The sequence below is a fragment of the Urocitellus parryii genome, chromosome 7 (assembly GCF_045843805.1).
Source record: "Urocitellus parryii isolate mUroPar1 chromosome 7, mUroPar1.hap1, whole genome shotgun sequence".
Classification (NCBI taxonomy): Eukaryota; Metazoa; Chordata; class Mammalia; order Rodentia; family Sciuridae; genus Urocitellus; species Urocitellus parryii.
Genome location: NC_135537.1, coordinates 75,720,601 through 75,725,820, shown reverse-complemented (window position 1 = coordinate 75,725,820; position 5,220 = coordinate 75,720,601). Strand labels below are relative to the sequence as shown.

At 37.5% G+C, this 5,220-nt stretch overlaps 1 pseudogene; it reads right to left on the bottom strand.

Annotated features, from left to right (window-relative positions):
* Positions 1-3,978: 3,978 nt before the first annotated feature.
* Positions 3,979-4,670, bottom strand: LOC113186845 (HAUS augmin-like complex subunit 2 pseudogene; annotated as a pseudogene).
* Between the last annotated feature and the right edge of the window lie 550 nt (positions 4,671-5,220).

Here is a 5,220-nt window from a genome sequence, read left to right as displayed (position 1 = left end):
CCTGAAAATATAAATGTGAAGTACATGTGTAATACAAGACTCTTAATTAAATCATGTGAGAGTTTAGATTTGTATATCTAAAGTGTCTGATGTATTATTTAGAGGAAAAATAAGCATATTTAATATTTAAGACAATCTTTAGTATTTTAGTTCAACAGTATTTTTTGCCTGTATTCCATGATTGTGGCATGAAGCTAACTAAAACATCTCTCAAACATTATTCTAAATGAAATAAGTTCATTTATACAAAAACCTGCATACATTGTCATGCTAGTTTTTTTTTAAAATTCTGCAATAAATAAAGGTAATTTATGGTGGAAAATCAGAACTATGATTGCTTCAGGTGGGGAGTAGGTGGAGTGACAGGAGGGTGTTGATGGTTGGGAAAAGCCAAGAATGAATTTTTCTAAGGCAGTAGCACTATTCATTAACAGCTATGTGATTGAATGGATATTTTTTTTTAACAGGACTTGGAATCAGCTCTAGATCCTCATGCATGCTAGGTAAGTATTCTACACTGAGCTGCATCCTCCATTCCTGGCGCATGCATTTATTAAATGTCACTGAATTCTAGATTCAAGATTTGTGTATTGGGTTTTATGTAATAATTGCCTCAAAAGAAACAACCATAAAATAATGTTAAACCCTAGTTGATGATATGTTGGAGTATTTGTTGGGGAAATGTACCAAAACAACTTGCTTTCAATAAATAAGGTGAATTGATGGGTGAAAAGCAGGATATATAGATAAGAATATGATAAAAATAAGTAGAACAAAATATGAGTACATAGTCTAGATGGTAGATATCGAAGGTGGTTATGATTAAATTGATTCAACAATTCATACATTTGGAAATTTACATGATAAAATGCTAAGAAACATTTAAAGAGTATGTACATAATGTTTAAGGTGCCTAGTGTTATCCTCTAGTGTATTATTGATGTCACCTCTGTTTGTTTGTGATTCATTTATTTTGCTTAAATCTTGTCACAGAAAGAGGGTAGGTGTCCACTTGTTGACTTCCTCCTCTTCCCAGCTGCATGGTTATTTTCTAGTTAATCATGGACTTAACTGTGGTCATGCAACTGAATCTGACCAATGGAACTGAGGCAGGGAAAAAATACCCAGTTATAGGCATGACTCATGAAGACCGCCTCTGTCTGAGGTTGAATGTAAACATCATACCTTGGTTACTCTGTGGTGAAGGGGTAGATCCATACACAGTGAGTCCCTGAAGAAGTAATGTTTGCCAATCAGAAATATCTGCTATTAACTTATTATGAGCTAGCAATACAGTTCTCCTTGTTAAACCATGGGATTTGTGCTTTTACCTGTTATAATAGCTAGTGCCACTCTAACTTGTACTCAGCTCCCCATTGTCGGTACTATCAGTATCCTTATTTAACCTGTGAGGTCAGTCTTGAAGTTAGACAGTTCCGTGGCAGCCTTAGGATTCTGACCCAGAAGGTCTGGCTCAACAGTCTAAGCTCCTACATACTTCATTAATCTGCTTCTCTATTCCTTGAAGATATTAATATAAGATGAATAATTACTTTCTTCTCCCTCTGATCAAATGACAGTGAGTTATCCTTCAAAGTACAAAAATGGAATATCAGGTGCAGATTTTTTTTATTTTTATAATGACTAAGTATGATGCTCAGCCAACTAAGTCACTCAGGCCATTTCTGCCAGTGGGCAAGCTTCCAGGTATGCAGGGTCTGGGAAAAGCAGAGGGAGGCAGGAGGGGAGGAGAGGATTCAAATAACAGCATCAACAACTTTTGCAGATATCCTATTGCCCATTGTCAGTCTATAAATAATAATAATAATAAAAGAGGGTGTCTCTATCCATGGTGTAGAACTCATTGTCATCTTGCAAGTTGGTGCTTCATTTCAAAATAGGGAAGATTAAGCTCTCTTCTTTAACCTTCACCCAGCTAAGTTTTATCAGTAGTGAAAACAGCTGAAAGGCGACATTACTCACCCCAAATAGATCTTTGAAATAAACCATGTGTATTGATAAATTCCTAACAATAAAGTGGGTCCTGCAAGACTCAAAATGCAAAAAGGGAGAGAGCAGAAGAGAACCTCTGCTGTTTTGCTGAACTGCGTGTTGATGACTTTTCCACCTCTCAAAGAAATACATCTAAAATACAGCACCTTATTCTCCAATATGCAGATGCATGGAGTGGAAACATCTATATATAGACTTATTACCATGGTGTCTCTGGAACTTGTGTTAACCATCAGGCTCTTAATTGCCAGATGTCATGCCTCTCTGAGTTACATTTAGGAAATTATTGATGCTGCCAAGTTCACAGTTAAAGAGAATAAAAAGGGACACTGCAATACTAACAGGCTTATGAATCAAACACAGACTCAAATGAAATGCAGCCATGGGCATTCTGTTTCCATGTTTGTTATTCTAGGTTACCTGTTGACAAAAGAATGGTGGCAATTGTTTTTGAATATTTTTCCATTTTATTATTTGACTTGAGTTTTTGATTGGCTCGTTTTATATGTGTATATATATATATATATATATATATATATATATCTCAACGTGATTGCTTCATGTAAGCTATGAATAGTGATCAACTCAGAATAATTCACCTTAAACTTTTATCATTTCTACATGGTGACTATTAATTGCTTAAAATTTGTTACCATTTAAACAATCTGAAATATCTTGAATCCCAAGATAAAATCTTTCTCAAGCTTCAAAATAGAAATGAACCAACTTTATTGTTTAAACTTAACCTTTAAAAAACTCTTGCAATCCTACTCTGAGTGACTGTGGTATTTTGTAAGTGACATTGATGAACACTGCTCTCAGCTTTTTCATTTGTATCCATGTTGGGGTCTGGTTTGTCAATATTTGTGAGCTGAATCCCAAAAGACCATTACATTTGCTCATGTGTGGCCCTAGGGTTGCCCTATTGGTCCCAGTGACCATAGTGGTCATTGGATCCCAGACTTTTGGTTCTATTCTATCACAGAATTCCTAAGGAGCCTGAATATTTAGGTAAATGCCCAACTTATAAATAATGTTCATTCCCAGGATTCATTTCCTCCCAGAACCTCAGAATGTGACTATTGGAAATAGGGTCTCTGTAGATATAATCAAGCAAAGGTGAAGTCATACTGATTAGCATAGCCCTAAATCCAGAATGTCTGGTGTGCTTCTACGAAGAGAAAATAAACACAGAGAAGATACACCCAGAAAAGGCCAGATAGTGACAGAGACAAAGATCTGAGTGATATGTCTTCAATAGAGGGAACATCCAGGATTGCTAGTAATCACCAGAAAGTAGGAAAAGACAAGGAAGAGTCCTTCCCTAGCACCTTCTGAGAGAGCATGGCCCTATCAACACCCACACTTCAGGCTTCTAGTCTTCAGAAGTGTAAGATGAAAATTACTGTTGTTTTAAACTATCCAGTCGGTGGCTTTATCATGGCAACCATGGGAAACTGATACAGAGGAGATTATCTCTTGATGGCAAAATGCAGCCACAGAGTAAGACCTCAGTTTCCCAGAGCTCATCCTCCAGTGGTATTGTTTTGGTCTACCTTTGCTACTCTCGCAGAATATGTAAAATTGTTTTATAAATCATAATAAAAACAAATCTATTGGTTCATGGTTCTGGAGGCTGGAAAGTCAACATTGAGTAGCAGTAATCTGGCAAAGGCCTTTTTGCTGCAGCATTCCCTGGAAGAAAAGCAAAAAGAGGGTGAGGGGAATGAGAGATTGAACTTTTAATAATAAAACAATCCCTTTTATTATTATTATCATTGTTTTGGTTTTTGAGTCTTTTAATCAGAAAGAAGTCAGGTCCTAATGAACTTGAAATTTTGGTACTCCAATATACTGCGGGCAGTTTCAGTAGTGCTAGCAGCAAAGCCTTTAAATACCCAAGTCACAATCAACTTGAAATGGATGTATATGACTATACATAATTAGGGAAAATAAAATTGATGATCACTTGATATTAGTTGTTTGGGCATGACCTTTAGAAGTAAAAGGTAAAGGAGAAACTATAATATCATATTTTTGAAGGTAACTATCTCTAGCTAATATTTTAGGGATACAAGAAGAAATCTCCTTTTGCTGTCTCTGCCAGTTCTTCTGTCTCAGTCACCAAAACATCCATCTTGGTTAAAGCCTTGCTCCTTTTCTTTAGATTTGCATCTAAATGAGGGATATTTCTAATTGTTTCAAGATGGGTTTCCAATCTCTCAATGAAAGTCACAGCCAACTAACTCCAGCAAATGTACCCTATATCTGTGATAAAAAGCCTCCAAAGGTAAGTTTTCCTGGCACATGGGTTTCAACAGTCTTTGCCTGAGGGACCTCTTTTCTTTCAGCACAGCTTCCAGGTGATTATTCATACTTTGTAGATCATGACACTTTTGAGACAAAGAGAAAGGATGAACAACATCTGCTGCATCTTTTTCTAGTTTCAGAAGTTCAATTTCCAGGCTTTTCTGATAGATTTCAGCTTGAATATTTGTGATCTGTTGTAGTCTGGAGAATTTCTCAAAGCAAGGAGCTGCTTTCTTAGATACATTTAACATTTCCTGAGTGACCAACCCTGAAGCCACGAAGTGGCCCAACAGTAGCCCTGGGGAGTTCGGCGTGGAAGCCAGGTCCCCAGGCTTGGCCGCAGCCATGATTTTCACACACCTCCCCGCTTGGCGCCTGGAGTGAGCGGAAAGCGCGACGAGCGCTCGGCGCAGGTCGATGACATCACAGGGCGTTCCCGCCCTGGCGGAAGCCCTGGGCTCAATCCCTTTTATAATCAGCAATAATATACTCCTAAGAGTCCTTGTGACCTAGCACTTCCCATTAAACCCACATCCCAACACTACGGCATTGAGGCTTGATTTTTTTTCACATGAACTTTTTAGGAGTATGCGTTCAAACCATAGCAGTGACCATCACTGTCTTTTCTGATGGAACCTGTCTGACTGTAGATCTGAAATCACCTTCACTGATTTAAGTCTCAAAGAATAGAGGCATCTCTTTACCAAAATATGTAGTATAAGTCTATAGAGCACGAGAGCTTACCAGTTAACACATGCATGAGCTTGTACAAACGGTCTAACCTTCCAAAGCCTTAATTTCATCTTCTATAAAATAGAAACAGTAGTAATGCCTACCTCATAGTATTATTTAAATTCCCAAGTTAATAAGTGAAAATCACTTAGAACAGTAGCCAGC